General features: G+C 46.4%; 1 pseudogene; it reads left to right on the top strand.

The window, feature by feature from the left end:
• Positions 1-1,177: 1,177 nt before the first annotated feature.
• Positions 1,178-1,743, top strand: LOC105521006 (annotated as a pseudogene).
• The last annotated feature ends 8,627 nt before the right edge of the window (positions 1,744-10,370 follow it).

Raw genomic sequence — 10,370 nt, forward strand, 5'->3', positions numbered from 1 at the left:
AGGGACAGACGTCCTCAGTGAGGCCCACTGTCCAGCTGGACAGCTCTAGAGCCTCCGGGACAAATTTAGACTGAAACCCATTGAACCTTTGGAAACATTCATCAAATAAACTGAATTGGGGGCATAGGAACAGAAATAAATGAAGGTCATTCCCTGCAGAGAAGAACCAAAACCACAGAGAATGAAGAACTAGGTTTTAGAATAGGAGCATCTAAAAATAGTTTGTACTGGTGCAGAGAGGCTGCCTTTTTGCTCATGATGACAAGAAGCATCAGAACCTCAAAACAGGGCTTAGAGGAGCCACCTTTCCCCACAAAAAAAGGTGTGGATTGTACCTCTCTTTCCATTAAAGAAACTCAGGATTGGTTAATGGTTCTGTGGGATATGGGGGCCTAGGTCCTGGCCCAGAATTTCTTGAAGTGTTTGGGGGAATCTGTAATCAATACAATTTTATTCTTAGGAACATTTTCAGCAGCGCACGGTGACTCAGGCCTGTAATCCCAGCACTTTAGGAGGCGGAAGTGGGTGGATTGCTTGAGCCCAGCAGTTCAAGACTAGCTTGGGCAACATAGCAAAACCCCATCTCTACAAAAGGAAAAAAAAAGGAACACTTTTCTTCAGAAAGGGAAGATGTCAATGGGGTGAACAATAGATTAAACATGTTTTTCAAAAAATCTCCAGGCCAGGGCAGTGTCTCATGCCTGTAATCCCAGCACTTTGGGAGGCCAAGGTGGGTTGGATCACTTGAGGTCAGGAGTTCCAGACCAGCTGGATAATGTAGTGAAACCCCATCTGTACTAAAAATACAAAAATTAGCTGGGCATGGTGGCAGGCGCCTGTATTCTCAGCTACTCAGAAGGCTGAGGCAGGAGAATTGCTTGAACCTGGGAGGCGGAGGTTGCAGTGAGCCAAGATCATGCCATTGCACTCCAGCCTGGGCAACACAGTGAGACTCCGTCTTGGGGAAAAGAAAAAAAAAAATCTCTATAAAGATGCAAGAGTCCTTACAATATTATCAAAATGTGAATGGAAGCCTAAAGCAGAAAATCTCTTGGTTGGGGGGACAGCAAAAGGCTCTTTAAAGGAAGATATTCCACATAAAAAAGAATGGAGCCTCTTTCCCTAAGGGGTCCAAGGTAATCTGTGAAAATGGTTCCCTAGTCACTTGACCCCTGAGAACCCCACAAAATCATGCAAATCAAGAGGTTCCAATCTTCATGTTCACTTTAAGGTATGCAATTCATAGTTGTGATCCAAGAGTTCCTTGTGTTCCACTCAAAAAAGAACACTTGTGAATCTGCCCAGGCCATCAAGGGTATGCATATTTGAAAAGCCACAAAGTGTCTGAAAGATGTCACTTTATAGAAACAGTGTGTACCATTCTGACGTTACAATAATGAAGTTGGCAAGCAGTGGGACTGGACACAAGGTCGGTGACCCAAAAAGAGTGCTAAATTTTTGCTGCACATGCTTAAAAATGCAGCGAGTAATGCTGAACTTAAGGGTTTAGATGTAGATTATCTGGTCATTGAGCATATCCAAGTGAACAGAGCACTGAAGATGCGCCGCTGGACCTACAGAGCCTATGGTCGGATTAACCCATACATGAGCTCTCTCTGCCACACTGACATGATCTTTACTGAAAAGGAACAGATTGTTCCTAAACCAGAAGAAAAGGTTGCCCAGAAGAAAGAGATATCCCAGAAGAAACTGAAGAAACAAAAACTTATGGCATGGGAGTGAATTCAGCATTAAAATAAATGCAATTAAAAGGAAAACAATGGAGGAAAATTAATGAAGGCCATTAAAGGAGGTAAAGTTGTGCAATGAGAATTCAAAAATAGATTTGTTACAAAGATTAAATGAAATAATGCATGTAAAATATAGTGCAAGGAAAATAATAGGTCCCTCAGGAAAAAATATTAGATAAAATAACAAAGATCTGCATTTCCAGACCACTCAGAATTGGTTTGTGAATCATTCTGTGGTGATTCACACCAGATTCACACCAATTCTGTGGCCAATTTACACATCCATCAAGCATTGCAAGAAGTTCACACAATCTGGATTCTGAGCATGCAATCGGAGTGATTAGATTGGACTCCACATGGCCTAATCAGAGAAAGAGTAAATTTAGAGGAGAAATGAGAAAGGGAAAAAGAAAACCAACATTACAACAAAGTACTTAGAAAAGGGGCCCACTCACACCATGGTGTCTTTAGGTTTATGTGACTCCACTGTAAATATTAACAGCACACTTAGTTGTCACTCATGCTTGAAGAGAAGCTAGAAGTAGGTTAAATTATACACCTCAGCCCTACAGCACTTGTCAACTCTGTACCCCATGAAGTCCTAAATTCTGGTATCTGTTGATATTATTTGAATGTGTCCTCCAAATTCCATGTGTTGGAAACTAAATCCCCAAATTCACCTGTTTATTGGAGGTGAAGCCTTTAGGAGGTAATTAGGATTAGATAAGGTCATCAGGGCAGAGTCCTATGATGGGACTGGTGGCTTTATAACAAGAGGAAGAAAGACCTGAGATAACATGCACACTTTTGCCCTCTCGCCATGTGACGCCTTCTACGATGTTGTGACACAGCAAGAAGGCCTTCACCAGATGCCGACACCATGCTGTTGGACTTCTCAGCTCCCAAAACCATGAGCTAAATAAACTTATTCTTTATAAATTACCCAGCCTCCCCAGGTGTTCTGTTATAGCAACAGAAAACAGATCAAGATATCTGTGAAAGCCTAGATACGCTAGGCACATTAAATATCAGGAATCCAAAAATTGCTCTCTCTGGGACCCATTTCCATACATTACTTCCCTTAATCCTTACAATAACCCTTTGAGATAGGTTATACTCCACACATTTTAGAGTTGAGGAAACTGTCAAAGAAAAGTTGGGTGGCCTATCTCAAAGTCACACAGCTAGCAGGTAGCAAGGACCTGAGCCCCTGTCCTGATATCTGGCCCTCTGGCATAGTTACTACCTCTTTCTTGGTAGAATGGATCTCCATACCTTAGATCTTATTTGTGTTGCTGAAGACATTTTTTAAAAAATTTATTTATTTATTTATTTAGAGATGGAGTCTCATTCTGTTGCCCGGGCTAGAGTGTAGTGGCACAATTTTGGCTCATTGCAGCCTTGGTCTCCTGGGTTCAAGCTATTCTCTCCCCTCAACTTCTCAAGTAGCTGGGATTATGGGTGCATGCCACTATGCACAGCTAATTTTTGTATTTTTAATAGAGACACGGTCTCACCATGTTGACCAGGCTGGTCTCGAACTCCTAACCTCAAGTGATCCTCCTGCCTCAGTCTCCCAAAGTGCTGAGATTACAGGTGTGAGCCACCACGCCAGGCCCATGAAGACATTTTAAGCCCATAAAAGTAAATTCCGATTAACAATTAGAACAGGCCAAGTGCGGTGGCTCACACCTGCAATCCCAGCACTTTGGGAGGCCAAGGTGGGTGGATTACTTGAGGTCAGGAGTTCGAAACCAGCCTGGCCAACATGGCAAAACCCCATCTCTACTAAAAATACAAAAATTAGCCGGGTGTGGTGGTGCGGGCCTGTAATTCCCACAACTGGGAAGGCTGAGGCACGAGAATAGCTTGAACCTGGGAGGTGGAGGTTGCAATGAGCTGAGATCGCGCCACTGCACTCCAGCCTGGGTGACAGAGTGAGACTCTGTCTCAAAAAATAAAACAAACAACAACAACAGAAAACCCAATTAGGACAAAGTTCTCTCTTTTACGATTAATATCATATATCAGGTTGGAAGACAGCTGTGGTGGTCCAAAAAAGACAGCCTCATATTCATTAATGGTGACAGAATTACAGAGCTCTGTCTGCCACTAGGCTTCTCTCTGCACACAGCCCTCACTAATAAGGCACACTCATCATCAGCTGAATTTGTGAGCATTGAGGAAGCGTGGCCTTTGGGTTTCATAAAGTACTGAGTCCAGCTCTCTAGGCTGAAAAACATCTCCAAAGACAGGGTCAGCCAAAATTGTCATGGGGCAAAGATAAATGGAAAAAGTCACATTTATTGTCAAATAGGGACTGGCTGGATAGGATCCTCATCCCTTACTAGTTGCACTCACAAGTACCCCAACAGACATAGCACTTTCAACTTCCAACATTCCATTTCTCCAGTGCGATGGGCATCCAAATCCCTCCAATGTCTTCAGACTGTTGAACATACATGGCACTCTTCTAATCAGACAGACCATTGAAAGACGTTAGGCCCTGACTGTTTAGCCACATTTACATGAGTTTGAACTGAACCAAGTCTTCGGAAAAACCAAAGCCTAACAGGTCACAGAAGCCTTAAAAGCGGGACAGGCAGAGAGAGAAGACAAGGCAATTGTTTCCATCTGTCACCTTTTTGGATTTTCCAATTTTAAGAGAGGGTTTCTTTCCTATTTGAGGGCCTTGAGGCACAACATCTGAAATGAATGAACACCTGGCATCAAACGAAATCATCATGAAAATCTAAATGCCCAATGTTCACAAACTCCCTGCATCTGCAGTTTTACCCTCAAGTAGTAGCTAGACTCCACTTTGCTCTTCTTCCATCTCCCTATCATGGTGTTCAGATCGGCCTTTTTTTGTTGTTTTTTGAGACAGAGTCTCACTCTGTCCCCAGGCTGGAGTGCAGTGGCATGATCTCGGCTCACTGCAACCTCTGCCTCCCAGGTTCAAGCGATTCTCCTGTCTCAGCCTCTTGAGTAGCTGGGACTATAGGCACGTGCCACCATGTCCAGCTAATTTTTGTATTTTTAGTAGAGACGGGATTTCCCCATGTGGGCCAGGGTGGTCTCGATCTCTTGACCTCGTGATCCGCCTGCTTCGGCCTCCCAAAGTGCTGGGATTACCCGTGTGAGCCACCGTTGACTGGCCTTTTTTTGTCAGGAGGCTGCAGCCTGGTGGAGGCTCCCTCTGTCTGGGGCTCCGCACGAAGCCCACACTGACTCCCTGTGAGGATTTCTGATGGAAACTGAAGGCATGCCACCAGTGTCAACGGTATCTTTCCTCCTGAAGAGTGGCATAGCTAGCTGGTGTTGGGACTTAAAAGAAAGGTTTACTGTCACCATGAAACAGGAGTTCCTTTCTTGCCTTTGAGCTAAAGTCCCTGTTAGCAGGGAGCGGGGGAGCTGAAGAAGATGATCCAGAGACCTTGCTCCCAGGAATCTGGAATCATCTATCAGTTGGGCACTCATAGTTGGGATTGGTGCTTGAAGTAGGATATCAGAGATGGGTAAAAAAACAAAGAGGGGGAAAATCTGCAAAACCAACAAAATCTGCAAAAACAAGAAAATCTGCAAAAAACAAAGAGGGGGGAAATCTGTATGCTGCATGCTGTGGCAAATCCCAGATGTGGCCCTCAGGTCCTCCTCCAAGGGAGAACTTGCTGTCCAGCCATAGAAGGGCAGTTAGTGAACAGCCTGCAGCTGGCCTTTGCCTACCTCAGCTTTCCAACCAATGTCACCATCCCGCAGGAGATGGTGACTGAGCAAGGTGGTGGCACAGGGCAAGCCATTTCCATGGAACATGGGATTCCCCTAACAGAGCTCCCCATGGGCAGGCAGAGAATACAGGCACCTAGAGATAGTTTGTACATGTGCATCTTGGCCTGACAGCTCTCCCTGCCAACCCGGTCGACTCCCATTTCCTTTCACAAGTGTTACTCCCAAAATCACTGTGTCAGCAGATACTTCCCAAGAAGCCAGCCTGTAAGAGCAAAGCTGTCCCCCAAACCTTGGTGTGGTGGTAGAAATAACACTCCAGGGGGCAGCGTGCCTTTTACCTTCAGGGTTCAGTTTTCAAGTTCTGGTTGGAATTTGTCAGATTAGGAATGTATAAATCTAAAAGATAAATGACATCTTCCATGGGCTTTGGAGAGCTGGAACATTTTCAGCCCCTTAGAAAACAGGAGCCAAGGCTGTGCGCAGTGGCTTACACTTGTAATCCCAGCAGTTTGGGAGGCCGAGGTGGACAGATCACGAGGTCAAGAGTTCGAGACCAGCCTGACCAACATGGTGAAACCCCGTCTCTACTAAAAATACACAAATTAGCTGGGCATGGTAGTGCGTACCTGTAATCCCAGCTACTTGGGAGGCTGAGGCAGGAGAATAGCTTGAACCTGGGAGGTGGAGGTTGCAGTGAGTCAAGATCCCACCACTGCACTCTAGCCTGGGCAACAGAGCGAGACTCTACCTCAAAAAAAAAAAAAAATTAGCTGGGGATGGTGGCCATGGTCCCAGCTAGTTGGAAAGCTGAGGCAGGAAGATCCCTTGGAGCCTAGGATTTCAAGGCTTCAGTGAGCCACGGTGGTGCTACTGCACTCCAGCCTGAGCAACATAGTGAGACTCTGTCTCAAAAACAAACACAAACACACCAGTTACCCAGGTGTGAGATGATACTAAACTAAGCAGAGACCGGGAAGCCAAGCTATGTGTGTTTTTCTCAGTGATGAGGCAGCCCCACTCATAATGTGCCTGTGGTGTAACCTCTGCATCCCTCCGCCTCCTCCACAGCAGTCACTCTGAGTCCTCACTCTCACACCCCTTTACTCCAGGAGCCTTGTATGTTCATGCGTAGGGGCCAGCCCCCACCAGGGTCAGCTTCCCGGCCTCATGCCCTGGAAATCCAGGCTGCATTTGTACAACGGACAGTCAAGATGCTCTAGGGCATCATGATTATAAACACAATTTTTATGAAAACAATCTTGAGGGCATATCTTTGCATTTATCCTTAATTGTCTCTTTAATACATATTCTCTAGAAATAGAAATGCCTGGACAAAAGCATCTAAAACACACTCGTCATATTACAATCCAAAAAGCAAGTTCCAATTTATACATGCTTTTCCCATCTTGCATGAGAATATTTATTTCCACATATTCTTGCCAATGTTGGTAATTATCTTAGTTTGTATTTGTCAATTTTCTATATTCTACAGAAGTTTTTTTGTTTGTTTGTTTTTAATAAGGTTTAGCTGGGCGTGATGGCTCACGCCTGTAATCCCAGCACTTTGGGAGGGCGAGGCGGGCGGATCACAAGGGCAGGAGATCCAGACCACGGTGAAACCCCATCTCTATTAAAAATACAAAAAAGTAGCCGAGTGTGGTGGCGGGCTCCTCTAGTCCCAGCTACTCGGGAGGCTGAGGCAGGAGAATGGCGTGAACCTGGGAGGCGGAGGTTGCAGTGAGCCAAGATTGCGCCACTGCACTCCAGCCTGGTGACAGAGCGAGACTCTTGTCTAAATAAATAAATAAATAAATAAGGTTTAGTGTTTGTATATACAAACTCTAAGATAAGGAAGCAATTCTTTTTTTTTTTTTTTTTTACTGTAGTTTTACTGTAGTTTAACGTCATGCCCCTGTCATAGAACACAAGACAGCGCTTGGTTCCATATCCCCGGAAAATAGGGGCCAGGACATCACAGGTGTAGCCACAAATCTGAGCAGGGGTCCAAACACAGTGGAGGCTGGGTGCAGTGGCTCATGCCTGTAATCCCAGCACTTTGGGAGGCCGAGGCAGGAGGATTTTTGAGGCCAAGAGTTCACAACCAGCCTGGGCAAAATAGTGAGACTCTGTCTCTACAAAAAAGTTAAAAATTAACTTTTAATTAATTATGGGTGTGGTGCTGTGCACCTGTAATCCTAGCTACTCAGGAGGCTGAGGTGGAAGAATCACTTGAGCCTAGGCGTTCAAACTGCAGTGAGCTGTGATCACACCACTGTACTCCAGCCTGAGCAACAAAGACCCTGAATCAAAAACAAATACGAATTTTTTAAAAAAGTGTTTATTTTTAGACAGGGTCTCCTTCCCAAAGTGCTGGGATTACAGGTGTGAGCCACCTGGCCTGGCCAAAAAAAATTATTGAAATAGAGTGACACTGGTCTTTCCTTGGTGTGGAGCAGCCTTCCAGTAGACTCTGGACGCAGGTTCTGAAGTTCTCACAGTGACTTTGCTGTGTGGCTGATGCTGGAAAAAGGAAGGAAGTCTCAGAGTGATCAGGGAAAGGGAACCCAGCACACCACTCCCCAGCTGCCCCCATCAGAGTCCAATCCACCCTGGGCCATCAAAAGCAAGAAGGAGGTGACTTACGTGTCTGGCCACCTGGAGATGGTATCAGTAATTGCCGCTGACTTCCCTCCCAGAGGAAAGACAAGGAGCCTTTGGCTTCCTGCTTTTCTGACAGCCTGGGGGCTGGCACCTCAGGACTCACAGTTGATCCTAAATTCCTGCTCTTCTCTCACATCTGGACACAAACACAAAAATTATCAAAGACGTCTTTCCTGTTTGACATGTTAGAGGCAGCCTGGGAGCCCTTAGATTCTTCACTGGGAAAAGCAAACATGCTTCCTCTTTTCTTTCTGCAAAGGCAGGGGCCCTTTCCAGATCTTTCTTTTCTTTTTTCTTTTCTTTCTTCCTTTTCTTCTTTTTCTTTCCTTTTTTTTAGATGGAGTTTTGCTCTCGTTGCCCATGCTGGAGTGCAATGGCTCGATCTCGACTGACTGCAACCTCCGCCTCCCGGCTTCATGCGATTCTCCTGCCTCAGCCTCCTGAGTAGCTGGGATTACAGGCGCATGCCACAACGCCCAGCTAAGTTTTTTTGTATTTTTAGTAGAGACAGGGTTTCACTATGTTGGCCAGGCTGGTCTTCAACTCCTGACCTCAGGTGATCCACCCGCCTAGGCCTCCCAAAGTGCTGGGATTACAGGTGTGAGCAACTGCGCTGGTCAGATCTTTCCTTTTCTAAAAGGCATAAAGCCCTGTGGGTGTTGTATTTATTGAATAAAGATTGATGCTTCATGTTCTTCAACAGACCAGGAGAGTTTATCTTTCTTATTTAATAAGGTTTTTTGTTTTGTTTTGTTTTGTTTTGTTCTGCGACAGGGTCTCGCTCTGTCCCAGACTGGAGTGCAGTGGTGCGATCATGGCTCACTGCAACCTCGACCTCCCAGGTTCAAGCGATCCTCCCGGGTTCAAGCAATCCTCCCTCCTAGTCCTTCTGAAGTGCTGGAACTACAGACATAAGCCACCACACTGGGCCTATTTACTAGCTTTTTTACTGAAGAATTTATTCACTCACTTATTGGCCAGGCCCAGTACCTCATGCCTGTAATCCCAGCATTTTGGGAGGCCCAGGCAGGAGGATCACTTGAGCCTAGGAGTTCAAGACCAGCCTGGCCAACATAGCGAAGTCCCGTCTCCACTGAAAAAACAAAAATTAGCCATGGATGGTGGCACACGCCTGTAATCCCAGCTAAGTGGGAGGCTGAGGCAGGAGGGTCACTTGAGCCTGGGAGGCAGATGTTGCAGTGAGGCCATATCACACCACTGCACTCCAGTCTGGGTGACAGAGCGAGACTCTGTCGGAAAAAAAAAAAGAAAAAGCATTCACTCACTTGTTTTATTTTTCTTATTTAATAGGAAGAAGAAAGTACTGTACAAATCAGGGACTTAAGACTCCCACAAGAGCCCGGAGTCTTAAGTGGACAATGAGCCATTTAAAACCATGCCAGGGTCAGTCACGGTGGCTTAGCCTGTAATCCCAACACTTTGGGAGGCCAAGGATGGCGGGTCACTTGAGGTCAGGAGTTCGAGACCAGCCTGGCCAGCATGGTGAAACCCCGTCTCTAGTAAAAATACAAAAGTTAGCCGGAAGTGGTGGTGCGTGCTTGTAATCCCAGCTACTTGGAAGGTTAAGGCAGGAAAATTGCTTGAAACCTGGAAGCGGAGGAGGTTGCAGTGAGCCGAGATGACGCCACTGCACTCCTGTCTGGGCGACACAGCAAGACCCTGTTTAAAAACTAACTAAATAAATAATAAAATACGGGCTTGGTGGTTTACGCCTGTAATCCCAGCACTTTGGGAGGCCTAGGAGGGCGGATCACCTGAGGTCGGTAGTTCGAGATCAGCCTGGCCAACAAGGCGAAACCCTGTCTCTACTAAAAATACAAAAAAAAAAAAATTAGTCGGGCGTGGTGGCGGGCGCCAGTAATCCCAGCTACTCGGGAGGCTCGGGAGGCTGAGGCAGGAGAATCGGAGGTTGCAGTGGGCCGAGATTGCGTCACTGCACTCCAGCCTGGGCAACAGAGCGAGACTGTCTCAAAAAGAAAAAGAATTGTGGCATTTTTCAAGTATTTTTGGCAAGCTGCTTCCTGGTCGTGGGCGTCGCCCTCCGCAACCCTGCGCTTGTCCCCTGAGAGGAGAGGAGAAAGGAGCAGCCCCGAGCCCCGCTCCCCCGTGACCCCGCGCCGCCATCCGCTCTCGGCCGCCACGCCGGGGTCCTGCCGCCTCCCGACGACAACGTCGCCGCTTCACAGGAGGGAGGGGACCTGGCGAGCG

This window comes from Colobus angolensis, unplaced genomic scaffold (assembly GCF_000951035.1).
Source record: "Colobus angolensis palliatus isolate OR3802 unplaced genomic scaffold, Cang.pa_1.0 Scaffold392, whole genome shotgun sequence".
In the NCBI taxonomy this organism is placed as follows: domain Eukaryota; kingdom Metazoa; phylum Chordata; class Mammalia; order Primates; family Cercopithecidae; genus Colobus; species Colobus angolensis.